Source organism: Schistocerca piceifrons, chromosome X (assembly GCF_021461385.2).
Source record: "Schistocerca piceifrons isolate TAMUIC-IGC-003096 chromosome X, iqSchPice1.1, whole genome shotgun sequence".
Lineage (NCBI taxonomy): Eukaryota > Metazoa > Arthropoda > Insecta > Orthoptera > Acrididae > Schistocerca > Schistocerca piceifrons.
Window position 1 is genome coordinate 25,688,818 of NC_060149.1, and position 14,848 is coordinate 25,703,665.

Genomic DNA, 14,848 nt, shown 5'->3' on the forward strand with positions numbered 1-14,848 from the left:
TAAGACAAGCAGGGCCTAAAATTGTGAGAGAAAAATGAAAGCATTAGAAAAGCATTAGAAAAGTGTTCCGCATATGATGAATGAAGTTGGTACACTGGTACTAAGAAGTACTGTTTTGTTCATCAAAAGTACAAACATTATCCAGTTAACAATTATTTCTGTCACTCACCAGGATAAATTTACAAGTTACTTAAACATTAATAATCAACTTTTAACATGCAGAATCAACAGTTAGGCTTTTCAAGCACACAAGGTCTTCTCTTCACTCAACCTCAGCCATCTTGCGGTTATTTTGATTGAACACATGCACAATAGAAATACAGCCATCAGTGAGAAATAGCTATGCATGCACAAGCAGGAAGAAAACTGGGTTTTGGCAAACTGTAGTTGTGAAGTCAGTGGGGTATCTGGCACTGTTATATACAGGGTGGACCAGGATTTCTAGTACTTCCCAGCCCCTTGTGGCCTAGTGGCTTAATGCTGTACCAGAGGTCACAGGTTTGAAATCTGTCTTGGGCGTGAATGTTCATGTTTGTTTTTGTATCTAGTGTAACATATCTTGCAAGTACTATGGGTGACTGTTGTTCCCGGAACCAATTTGCAGAAAATAAAGACCGGTGGTTAAAAATGTTAGTGCAAAGCCTTAAACAGCAGGACACCATTAAAACATAAATTTTCAATCATTAAGTGACTACATTAACTTAGTCCTATTTAAAAAGTTGATACAGTGGCACATCTATGTGAAGTGACTTAATATCTATCTAAAGTAGGCCTAGGCAACAAATTTATCTACAATTAAATCAACATACGTACTCTATAAGCCACTGTGTGGTGCGTTATGGAGGGTATCCTGTACCAGTACCAGTCATTTCCTTTTCTGTTCCACTCACAACTAGACTGAGGGGGAAACACTTGTCCGTAGGCCTCAGTGCGAGCCCTGATCTCTCTGGTCTTATATTAGTGGTCCTTACGTGAAATGTATGTAGGTGGCAGTAGAATCTTTCTGGAGTCGGCCTCAAATGCTGGTTCTGTAAATGTTCTCAATAGTGTTCCTCAAAAAGACTGTTGTCTTCTCTCCAGTGATTCCTATTCGAGTCCCTGAAGCATCTCCATAATACTTGTGTGTAGTTTAAACCTACTGGTAACAAATCTAGCAGCCCGCCTCTCAATTGCTTTGACATCTTTGTTTAAACTGACCTGGTGTGAATCCCAAATTTTTGAACAGTACCGCACAGTGAGGCACACTAGTGTCCAATGTGCTGTCTCCTTTACAGAGGGACCATACTTTCCTAAAATTCTCCCAATAATCTGAAGTCAACCATTTGCCTTCCCTACTACAGTCCTTACACTGAGGTGACAAAAGTAACAGGATACCTCCTAATATTGTGTCGGACCTCCTTTTGCTCAGCATAGTGCAGCAACTCGATGTGGCATGTACTCAACAAGTCGTTGGAAACCCGCTGCTGAAAAATTGAGCTGTGCTGCCTCTATAGCCATCCATAATTGCAAAAGTGTTGCCGGCACAATATTTTGTGTGGCCTGGTGACATGACACATTGTCATTCATAAAAATTCCATTGTTGTTTGGGGACGTGAAGTCCATGAATGGGTGTAAATGGTCTCCAAGTATCCAGAATGAGATTTTCACTCTGCAGCGGAGTGTGCGCTGATATGAAACTTCCTGGCAGATTAAAACTGTGTGCCGGACTGAGGCTCGAACTTGGGACCTTTGCCTTTCGCGGGCAAGTGCTTGGTAGAGCCCGCAAAAGACAAAGGTCCTGAGTTCGAGTCTCAGTCCGGCACACAGTTTTAATCTGCCAGGAAGTTTCGGTCTCCAAGTAGTCAAACACATTAATTTTCAGTCAATGATCACTTCAGTTGAACCAGAGGACCCAGTCCATTCTGTGGAAATACAACTGACACCATTGTGGAGCCACCACCAGCTTGCACAGTGCCTTGTTGACAACTTGGGTCCATGACTTTGTGGGGGCTGTGCCACTCTTGAACCCTACCATCAGCTCTTACCAACTGAAATCTGGACTCATCTGACCAGGCCATAGTTTTTGAGCCTAAGTCATGCAGTGTTGCTACCTGTTAAATAAGCACTGATAACTCTACACAAATGCCACTGCTCTGTCGTTAAGTGAAGGCCGTTGGCCACTGCCGTTGTCTGTGGTGATAGGTAATGCTTGAAATTTTGTATTTTCGGCACACTCTTGACACTTTGTTTCTCGGAGTGTTGAATTCACCGACGATTTCTGAAATGGAATGTCCCATGTGTCTACCTCCAACTACCATTCCGCATTCAGAGTCTGTTAATTCCTGTTGTGTGCCCATAATCATGCCAGCAACCTTTTCACGTGAATCGTCCGAGTAAAAATGACAGCTCTGCCAATGCACCATCCATTCATATCTTGTGTATGTGATACGAGGGTGGTTTGAAAAGTTCTCAGAATCGCCACGAGAATTCAGAGCTTGCGCGACAAGTTCTCCGTGTGATATTCATTGGACTGTTGCCTGTAAACACGTGCCACGTCAGTGCTCTCGGAAGAGAGCTGTGGCGGTGATGTGGCTCTGTTGTTCCCGCGTAGTGATTAGCGATGATGGAAATATCGAGATTCGAGCAGTGATTAAGTACTTCGTAAAGAAAGGTATGAAAGCAAAGGACATTCATGCCAATTTCCAGAATACACTGGGGGACTCTGCTCCTTCATATTCAACTATTGCCAAGTGGACAAATGAATTTAAATTTGGTCGGGAGAGCTTAGGTATTGATCCGCACAGTGGTCAGCCAAGATGTGTCACTACTCCAGAAATCACTGCTAAAGTGCACAAAATGGTCATGGGCGATTGCTGATTGAAAGTGCGTGAAATTATTCATGCTTGCCAGATGTCATCTGAAAGGTATATCACATTTTAACTGAAGAATTAGAAACGAAAAAATTATGTGCAAGACGAGTGCCGTGACTCTTGGTGTGTGTCCGCACACGTGTGCTGTCGCCATGGCAATATTACATGAACTAAGGTATGCATTGTTGCCACATCTGCTTTATTGACCTGATATGGCTGCATCAGACTTCCATATCTTCCCAAAACTGAAAATTTTCCTCGATGGATGAAGATTCATTTCAAACGAAGAATTGATAGCCGAAGTTGACAACTATTTTGCAGGCCTGGAGGAAACTCATTTTCGAGGTGAGATCAAGGCATTGGAACATCGTCGGACCAAGTGCATTAATCTACAAGGAGACTACATTGAAAAATAAAAAAAAAAGCTTCAGTGATGTAAGTACTTTTTTCCTATTCCGTTCTGAGAACTTTTCAAATCACCCTCGTACTACCCCTATATATGTAAGTGCATTTCACTGTCCCATCACTTTCGTCACCTTGGTGTACATACTCATTCCATTTCATATTGCTCTGCTATGTTACTCCTCTATTAATTGAGATGACTGTGTCAAGCAGCACACTACTAATACTGTATTTGAGCATAGTAGGTTTGTTTTTCCTACTCATCTGCATTAACTTACATTTCTCTACATTTAGAGCTAGCTGCCATTCATCACTCCAGTTAGAATTTTTTTTTCAAGTCCTCTTGTAGTCTTCTACAGTCACTAAATGATGACACCTTCCCATACATCACAGCATCATCAGCAAATAGCTGGAGACTGCTGCTTACCCTGTCTGCCAGATCATTTATGTATATAGAACATAACAGTGGCCCTGTCACACATTCCTGGGACACTCTTGACGATACCTTTGTCTGTGATGAACACTTGCTGCCGAGGACAACATACTGCTGTTACTTACAAAGCTTCTGAATCACTCCCATACCTGGGAACTTATTCCATATGCTTGTAACCTTCATTAACTGTCAGTTGTGTAGCATGATGTGAAATGCTTTATAGGAATCTAGGAATGTGGAATCTGCCTGTTGCCATTCATCCATAGTTCTCAGGATCTCATGTGAGAAAAGAGCGAGCTAAGTCTCGCACAAGTCACGCATTCTAAAACTGTACTGATTTGTAGTCAGAAGCTTTTCCCACTCAAGGAAATTTATAATGTTTGAAATGAGAATATGTTGTAGGATTCTGCAACAAACTGACGTTAAAGATATCCATCTATAATTTTGGGGGTCCATTCTTTTACCCTTCTGTATAGGAGTCACCTGCACTGTTTTTCAGTCTCTAGGGACTTTGCGCTGGGTGAGAGATTCACAATAAATGCAAGCTAAGTAAGGAACCAATTATGTAGATTATTCTTTGTAAAACCAAATTAGGATTGCATCAAGACCTGGAAGCTTATTTTCTTTCACCTCGTTCAGTTGTTTCTCTACACCAGCAATGCTTAATACTGTACCTTCCATACGGGAGTCTGTGTGGTGGTCAAACAATGGCATATTTGTATGATTTTCCTGCATGAATGATTCCTTAAATGTGAAATTTAAAGCTTCATCTTTACTTTTACTGTCTTCTACTGCTGCACTAGACTGACAGCAAGTGACTGGATAGAAGCCGTAGACCCATTTAGCAATTTTACTTAGCACCAGGATTTTCTCTGGTTCTGGCAAGATCTGTTACTAAGGTATGATAGTGGTGGTTGTTGTAAGCTTCGACATCGATCTTCTTACAGAGACATGAGTTTCTACTAGCTTTTGACCACCATGATTTGTGCTTTTTCTTTTGAAACGAGAGTGCAACAGCCTTTGCTTCCTCAGCAGTTTTCGAATTTCATTGTTAAACCATGGTGGGTCTCTTCCGTCCTTAATCCACTTACTCAGCACATACCTCTCCAGAGAATGATTTACAATCCCTTTAACTTTTGCCCATAATTCATGTATGTCCATTGTACTGGAAATAAATGATGCCAGTGCATTGTCTGAGTGGGGTGCTAACTATCTATCTGCTCGTTCTATCAGAAATACTCTCCTAGCCCTCTTTATTGCTTTATTAACTGTAGTATCCAAAGTTGCTATGACGACATCATGATCACTAGTCCCTGTCTGTGTACTGAAGCCATTGACTGGTCTAGTTTGAGGTCTAAAATATTTCCATTGCTTGTGGGCTTTTGAACTATTGACCTTTCTTGAAAGCAGTACTAAAATGTTTGTGGCACACATTGCAGTGAGCGCTGTTTTAATTTTTCTCAGCTGGTTTTATGTTTTATCAAAGAAAAATTTCTCACACCTCTTGAAAACAGCACATTCATTTTGTTTTCTTAATAGGAGTTTCGCAGTTTGTAACACTAGTAAGTTCATCTCTAAAAATCCTTAACCCAAAAATGTTGTACACTAAAGGGTTAAATATGAAGAAGAAACATATGCACAATAAAGAACAGCATGTGTTGTAGTTTTTAGGAATGTTGATGGAACTCCAAACGTAAGACAGGCTGCTGTTTAGGCTTGTTAGTGTGGTTGCTAAACATACTAACGTCTGAAGTGGTGCTGGAGGGATTGACACCATGAATCCTGCAGAGATTTCCATAAATCCATCAGGTACGAGTGGGAGGAGATCTCTTCTGAACAGCATGTTGCAAAGATATGCCCAATAATGTTCATGTTTGCGGAATTTGATGGCCAGCAGAAGTATTTGAACTCTGAAGATTGTTGCTGGAGCCAACCTGAAGCAGTTCTGGGCTTGAGGGGTATTGCATTGTCCTGCTGGAGTTGCCCAAGTTCATCGGAATGCACAATGGACATGAGTGGATGCAGGTGCTCAGACAGGACGCTTACGTATGTGTCACCTGTCAGAGTCTTATCTAAACTTCAACTGTACATGCCCCACACCATTACAGAGCCTCCACCTGCTTGGACAGTCCCCTGCTGACATGCAGGGTGTGTGGATTCATAAGGTTGTCTCCATATGCGTACATGTCCATCCGGTCGATACAATTAGAAACGAGACTCAGCCAACCATGCAACATCCTTCCAGTCATCAGCAGCCCAATGTCGGTGTTGACAGGCCCAGGTGAGTGTAAAGCTTTGTATCGTGCAGTCATCAAGGGTACATGAGTGGGGCTTCAACTCGGAAAGCCCATATTGATGATGTTTCGTGGAATGGTTCATGTGCTGACTCCTGTTGATGGCCCTGCATTGAAATCTGCAGCAATTTGCAGAAGGGCTGCACTTCTGTCACATTGGACGATTCTCTTCAGTCGTCATTGGTCCCATTCTTGCAGGATCTTTCTCTAGCTGCAGCAATGTCAGAGATTTGATGTTTTACCAGATTTCTGATATGCATGATACACTCGGGAAATGATCTTACGGGAAAATCCCCACTTGATAGCTATCTCAGAGGTGCTGTGTCTCATTGCTTGTGCAGCGACTATAACACCACGTTTAAACTCACGTAAATCTTGATAACTTGTCATTGTAGCAGCCATAAACAATCTAGCAATTGCTCCAGACACTTGTTGTCTTATATAGGTGTTGCCGACTACATTGCCGTATTCTGCCTTTTTACATATCTCTGTATTTGAATACACATGTCTGTACCAGTTTCTTTGGTGCTGCAATGTAGATACATTATGCTTTAAATTACATACAAATCATATTTCCACTCACTGAATGAAGTGAAAGAGAAGTTGCCAGTCAGTGGACTGGGGGGGGGGGGCATTGTTTAGTAAAGTGCCATGGCGGTAGTAACACAACAGTGGAAGTCACACGGCTGTTTTCAAAACATACAGTTCAACATGCGCTGAGGTTTCCCTTTTGTTAATTGGCTGACTGAGACGTGGTGCATCATGTTCATCTTTAGTGGTTATCGTCACCAACATGTTCAGAAACTAATTTTGGAACTTTAATGTACTCATGTACTTGACCATTTTGAAGTGAATATGCGTTAAATTTTGAATTGTCAGGAGTTCCAAAATCCCGAGAACGAGTCATTACACACCTGAAAATCTGAACATCCCACAGAAATACACACACCTGGCCTCTGGTATGCGTGGTTACGTTAGTTAACTAAGATTACTTTTTGTAGCTGGTCTACATCTACATCTACATGCTGCAAGCCACCTTATGTTGTGTGGTGGAGGTATTTTTTGTACCAGTGTCACACTTCCCCCTTTCTCTGTTGCAATCATGTATATAGTTGCCTTAAGGTGGGTTTTTTCATCAAAAACCTGAGAAGCTGCATCAAATGTGAGCAATATGTCGAAATGTAAAGGATAAAGAATTTGCTATAACTGTTGTAAAGTTGCCCACAATGAAATGAAAGCTCCTGTACGTCTCTTCCAGTATACATTAATTATCCTAGAAGTAATTCTGTCTATAGTATTGACATTTTTTGTTACAATGAAGAATGAAATATAAATTACCTCAAGAAAATGAGGTGATTTACATACACCAAAGAAAAAAGTTGTATACAGCTTGTAACATACCGTTTCAATAAGGAATAACTGTCTCATGATGTATCCATTTCCTGGATGTTCGTCAGTTCTGTCTGATATTGAAAGACGTGCCCACATCAATGAATTTGATAGTACTTACAGGGGGACCTTGCCTATTGCTTATCTTCAATTTTGTCCAGAACGTAGCCAGAAATGAAAGTGACCAAACTGGGAGCTCCAAATTACTCAGCATTTAGAAAGAATAGCATTTTTGACACAGTTTGGGTGAGGCATGAGCAATGTTTGTTAGTGTAGTTGCCAGGTAGCAGTTGGCACAGTGGAAAGAGTACTCGAAGGTAATTTGGGGTTCATGGGGTTTAGTCCCTGATAATTTTTTTTTATTTTCAATTTTTACTTTACATACATTGCAAATAAACTGAAATAATACTCATTGTATTGTACAGGGGTGTGCTGAAGAATAATGTTTCTGATTTTTTATGTGAAAACTCTTCAGGCTTTTTAAATAAACAATATGGTATTAATGTTCTGCATCTTTATTCTTCATGCCTACATATTTGCAGCCCTCTGTCAGTAGAGGGCTCTGAATTGTAGTGTGTAAGATGGCTTTGTTAACATAACTATATTGGTGTGTGTGTGAAACGGTGTGCTGTAATTGAATTTCTAAGCACAGAAAGAGTTCGTCCTCAAAAGGAGCACCCTCTTCTTTGGCATGATGTCTAGGATTCACTATCATTGATCATCCTCCATACAGCCCCAACTTAGCCCGACTCGATTTGCGTCTGTGTACAAAACTTACAGAACACATCATGGACTTGACTTTGATAGTGATGAAGTGATGCGAGTAAGTCAAACATTCTACAGTGACAGCATAAACAAACTGGTCTCCTGTTGGGAGAAATGGCCTCGCCGCCAAGATAACTATGTTGAGAAGAATAAGGATGTAGAATGTTAATAATGTTGCTTTTATTTTTTAAAAAAAGCTTTAAGATTTTTCACATAAAATCTGAGGCATTGCTTTTCAGCATGTCCTTGTGTTAGTTAATAGTTTCAATAAAGGCATGAAAAGAATGACAAAGGAAAATTTGGGATTGCAAATAAATTTCCAAGAAAGGATTGTACTTACAGTGTCCATGTGGACTGCCTAGATAACTTTCTAACAAGGGATTGTTAGTAAATCATACAGGACTTCATATTCCATTAATTTCATTTTGACCTTTGAGCAGCCCTCAGCAGCTGCACACAAACAGTCTGTTCCCACTGCAGGTAAAATCAGCCTGTCGAGAAAGAAAAATAAATCCCAGCACCAGAAGACTGCATCAACCTACAGTCAGTTGTATATCCATTAATGTCCTCCATCAGTATGTCGTTAAATGAAGCATTAATTTTGGTTTGCTGCCAAATAATGAGATGTGACAGAACCTTTTATGAACGTAAGTCAAATTTATTTTTCTATAGAAACTTTTATATAACCATGTAATTGTAAAAATGCTATAAATACAATGTGTGCAAATTGCCAAGACAATTATGCTTGCCCTTTTTTTTTTTACTGTGTATTAGGTTGACGCATAATTTTGTACAAGGGCGAGTCAAATGAAAACCATAAATTTGTAATAACAAATCGAAATTTTGCGCCGTTATCCTGTAGGCCTAAGTTGGTAAGCGTGCTACAAACAGCGTGCAGAATAGCCTGTAGGTGGCAGCATAGTGCAGATGCACACATACCGTCGCAGTATCAGTATAAAGATGGCTGCCCCACTTACGACTTTGCACCAGGGAAGAACAGCATTCTATTATTCGGTTTTTGCATAGTGAAGCTGTGAAACCTATTGAAATTCATCGACGAATGAAGGTTCAGTACTGTGATGCATGTTTGTCACAGCAGCAAGTCTACGAATGGAGTAGGAAGTTCGCAAATGGTGTGACAACAGCCTCGTCCAGGTCAGGCACAACGAGTTGTGACTCCACAGAACATTGCAGCAGTCGAAGCCATAGTGAAGGAAAACCGCCGAGTGACACTGAATGACATTGCTGCATGTTTACAGATTAGTCATGGGTCAGCACAACACATTGTGCATGATGTGCTCCAGTTTCACAGTGTGTCTGCAAGATGGGTGCCACGGCAGCTGACTCCTGAAATAAGAGAATGACGTGTTGATGCTTGTGAAGAACTTCTTCGGTGCTTTGAACGAGAAGGTGATGGCTTCCTTGCAAGAATCGTTACTGTGGACGAAACCTGGGTTCACATCCACCACGTGGGAACGAAGAGAGCGAGCAAGGAATGGCGCCATTCCTCATCACCAAAACCAATGAAGTTTTAAACAGAACCATTAGCAGGAAAGGTTATGCTGACTCTCTTTTGGGACGAAAAAGGCGTCATTTTGAAGCATTACATGCCTAGAGGGACCACTGTCACCAGTGCATCATACACAGAGCTCCTGAAAAATCATCTGCAGCCTGCAATCAAATCAAAGCTACGGGGATTGCTGTCAGCAGGTATCCTTTTGCAACATGACACTGCAAGGCCCCACACTGCCCGTACAACAGTTGCAGCTATCACAGACCTGCATTTTGAGTGTCTTCCTCATCCACCATACTCACCAGACCTTGCCACAAATGTTTGGACCACTCAAAGATGCAATGGGAGGAAAGAAGTTCCGTTCTGATTAAGAAGTATGCCACGCGGTGCATGAGTGGTTGCGCAGACTACCAAAATAATTTTTTTCTAAAGGAATTTGTGCACTTTGTAAGTGGTGGAGGACTTGCATTGAGCGTGGGGGAGATTATGTTGAAAAGTGATACAGCTTTGTACCACTTCTGCACAATAATTAATATTTTAAAAAATATTTAAGGTTTTCATTTGACTCACCCTAGTAGCATTTTTGTTTTGCATGTTGGTATTCTGGTTGCTATGGGTTTCCCCCCCCCCCCCCCCCCCCCCCCCCCCCCCCAATGAACCATGGACCTTGCCGTTGGTGGGGAGGCTTGCGTGCCTCAGCGATACAGATAGCTGTACCGTAGGTGCAACCACAACAGAGGGGTATCTGTTGAGAGGCCAGACAAACGTGTGGTTCCTGAAGAGGGGCAGCAGCCTTTTCAGTAGTTGCAAGGGCAACAGTCTGGATGATTGACTGATCTGGCCTTGTAACAATAACCAAAACGGCCTTGCTGTGCTGGTACTGCGAACGGCTGAAAGCAAGGGGAAACTACAGCCGTAATTTTTCCCGAGGACATGCAGCTTTACTGTATGATTAAATGATGATGGCGTCCTCTTGGGTAAAATATTCCGGAGGTAAAATAGTCCCCCATTCGGATCTCCGGGCGGGGACTACTCAAGAGGATGTCGTTATCAGGAGAAAGAAAACTGGCGTTCTACGGATCGGAGTGTGGAATGTCAGATCCCTTAATCGGGCAGGTAGGTTAGAAAATTTAAAAAGGGAAATGGATAGGTTGAAGTTAGATATAGTGGGAATTAGTGAAGTTCGGTGGCAGGAGGAACAAGACTTCTGGTCAGGTGACTACAGGGTTATAAACACAAAATCAAATAGGGGTAATGCAGGAGTAGGTTTAATAATGAATAGGAAAATAGGAATGCGGGTAAGCTACTACAAACAGCATAGTGAACGCATTATTGTGGCCAAGATAGATACGAAGCCCACACCTACTACAGTAGTACAAGTTTATATGCCAACTAGCTCTGCAGATGACGAAGAAATTGAAGAAATGTATGATGAAATAAAAGAAATTATTCAGATTGTGAAGGGAGACGAAAATTTAATAGTCATGGGTGACTGGAATTCGAGTGTAGGAAAAGGGAGAGAAGGAAACATAGTAGGTGAATATGGATTGTGGGACAGAAATGAAAGAGGAAGCCGCCTTGTAGAATTTTGCACAGAGCACAACATAATCATAACTAACACTTGGTTTAAGAATCATGAAAGAAGGTTGTATACATGGAAGAACCCTGGAGATACTAAAAGGTATCAGATTATATAATGGTAAGACAGAGATTTAGGAACCAGGTTTTAAATTGTAAGACATTTCCAGGGGCAGATGTGGACTCTGACCACAATCTATTGGTTATGACCTGTAGATTAAAACTGAAGAAACTGCAAAAAGGTGGGAATTTAAGGAGATGGGACCTGGATAAACTAAAAGAACCAGAGGTTGTACAGAGATTCAGGGAGAGCATAAGGGAGCAATTGACAGGAATGGGGGAAATAAATACAGTAGAAGAAGAATGGGTAGCTTTGAGGGATGAAGTAGTGAAGGCAGCAGAGGATCAAGTAGGTAAAAAGACGAGGGCTAGTAGAAATCCTTGGGTAACAGAAGAAATACTGAATTTAATTGATGAAAGGAGAAAATATAAAAATGCAGTAAGAGAAACAGGCAAAAAGGAATACAAACGTCTCAAAAATGAGATCGACAGGAAGTGCAAAATGGCTAAGCAGGGATGGCTAGAGGACAAATGTAAGGATGTAGAGGCCTATCTCGCTAGGGGTAAGATAGATACCGCCTACAGGAAAATGAAAGAGACCTTTGGAGATAAGAGAACGACTTGTATGAATATCAAGAGCTCAGATGGAAACCCAGTTCTAAGCAAAGAAGGGAAAGCAGAAAGGTGGAAGGAGTATATAGAGGGTCTATACAAGGGCGATGTACTTGAGGACAATATTATGGAAATGGAAGAGGATGTAGATGAAGATGAAATGGGAGATATGATACTGCGTGAAGAGTTTGACAGAGCACTGAAAGACCCGAGTCGAAACAAGGCCCCCGGAGTAGACAATATTCCATTGGAACTACTGACGGCCATGGGAGAGCCAGTCCTGACAAAACTCTACCATCTGGTGAGCAAGATGTATGAAACAGGCGAAATACCCTCAGACTTCAAGAAGAATATAATAATTCCAATCCCAAAGAAAGCAGGTGTTGACAGATATGAAAATTACCGAACTATCAGCTTAATAAGTCACAGCTGCAAAATACTAACACGAATTCTTTACAGACGAATGGAAAAACTAGTAGAAGCCAACCTCTGGGAAGATCAGTTTGGATTCCGTAGAAACACTGGAACACGTGAGGCAATACTGACCTTACGACTTATCTTAGAAGAAAGATTAAGGAAAGGCAAACCTACGTTTCTAGCATTTGTAGACTTAGAGAAAGCTTTTGACAATGTTGACTGGAATACTCTCTTTCAAATTCTAAAGGTGGCAGGGGTAAAATACAGGGAGCGAAAGGCTATTTACAATTTGTACAGAAACCAGATGGCAGTTATAAGAGTCGAGGGACATGAAAAGGAAGCAGTGGTTGGGAAGGGAGTAAGACAGGGTTGTAGCCTCTCCCCGATGTTGTTCAATCTGTATATTGAGCAAGCAGTAAAGGAAACAAAAGAAAAATTAGGAGTAGGTATTAAAATTCATGGAGAAGAAATAAAAACTTTGAGGTTCGCCGATGACATTGTAATTCTGTCAGAGACAGCAAAGGACTTGGAAGAGCAGTTAAACGGAATGGACAGTGTCTTGAAAGGAGGATATAAGATGAATATCAACAAAAGCAAAACAAGGATAATGGAATGTAGTCTAATTAAGTCGGGTGATGCTGAGGGAATTAGATTAGGAAATGAGGCACTTAAAGTAGTAAAGGAGTTTTGCTATTTGGGGAGCAAAATAACTGATGATGGTCGAAGTAGAGAGGATATAAAATGTAGACTGGCAATGGCAAGGAAAGCGTTTCTAAAGAAGAGAAATTTGTTAACATCCAGTATTGATTTAAGTGTCAGGAAGTCATTTCTGAAAGTATTCGTATGGAGTGTAGCCATGTATGGAAGTGAAACATGGACGATAAATAGTTTGGACAAGAAGAGAATAGAAGCTTTCGAAATGTGGTGCTACAGAAGAATGCTGAAGATTAGATGGGTAGATCACATAACTAATGAGAAAGTATTGAATAGGATTGGGGAGAAGAGAAGTTTGTGGCACAACTTGACCAGAAGAAGGGATCGGTTGGTAGGACATGTTCTGAGGCATCAAGGGATCACCAATTTAGTATTGGAGGGCAGCGTGGAGGGTAAAAATCGTAGAGGGAGACCAAGAGATGAATACACTAAGCAGATTCAGAAGGATGTAGGTTGCAGTAGGTACTGGGAGATGAAAAAGCTTGCACAGGATAGAGTAGCATGGAGAGCTGCATCAAACCAGTCTCAGGACTGAAGACCACAACAACAACAACATGGGTTTATTTATGTATTGATTGTAATTTTTTATTTGTAGTTCACTGTTGCTGTTTGAGTTTACATATTGTCATTTGGAGATAGTGAGGGGAGCTATGGGCACTAGAAAATGGAGTGGCAAGAGAAAACGAGACAAGTATTAATTTGTAATAAAATATTAAGAAAAAATTCTGTTTTTGTCATTTGTGTCCGTACTGTCGTAATGCCAGAACATCACATTGCTCGACTTTCTCTTGGGAATGGTTACAGGTATCGACAGGAAATTGGTGTCACGTACTAATGTATTCGGTCTCTTCATTCCGTATAAAAAAGAAGCTTCTAAGTCAATAAAATCTAGAAGTACAGCGTGATACGTCTCATATTTTTGTTATTGAAAACTCACTTATTCTGCTTGAGTCCAGTAGAGGGATGACAGCAGTGGAGACATTCAGAAACATTTGTGCTATGTATGGGAATAATGTTATTGGACAGAGCATGGCGAGAATATAGTTTCCTCATTTTAAGGAGAATTGTTTTGACATTAGTGACTCTCCGCATTCAGGAAGACCTCTGGGGTTTGCTGATGATCATTTAAACACATTAATCCACAATGATCCACATCAGTGTACTCGAGAACTGGCAAATTGATCATTCCACCGTCGTGCAACACCTGCATGGGGAAGGTTCAAAAATTGGGTGTATGCTGTAAGTCAAAATCACCAAAATTAGCGGGTGTGCATCTCTGCTTACTTGTCATCAATTGGATCATGAATAACACTGATCATTCGTATCCTGCATCATTACTACTGAGGAGAGATGGTGTCTTTATGCTAACATAAGGAAAAGAAAGTTATGGCAGACCCAAAACAAGGCAGCAACTCCACATACAAAGAACCCCACGCATCCACAAAAGATAACGTTATGCATTTAGTGGAACACCAACTGTGTATGGTGCTCCATGATAATGCCCACTTGCATTGTGCTAGACTAACAAAAAACACTACACAGGAGTTGGGTTGGGAAGTCATTCCGCACCCATTCACCTCATCTATGCCCTCAGATTTTCACCTTTTCTGCTCTTTGTTTAACAACCTTCAAGGAACTTTCTTTCCAGATGAAAATGCACTCCAAACACGGTGTGATGAGTTCTTCACCTTGAAACCATGTGATTTCTAGACTAATAGATTGAAAAGTTACCCAGCATTGGCAGACAGTTGTACATAGTGAAGGAGAATATATTATTAATGACTAAGTCACAGATAGGCACAACAAGGAGACTGTCAAACAA

At 41.1% G+C, this 14,848-nt stretch overlaps 1 protein-coding gene across 1 annotated transcript in view; it reads left to right on the top strand.

Moving 5' to 3' along the window:
* Positions 1–14,848, top strand: part of LOC124722068 (SH3 domain-containing protein 19) — a 106,546-nt gene that overhangs the window by 45,725 nt on the left and 45,973 nt on the right. The window lies entirely within an intron of this gene.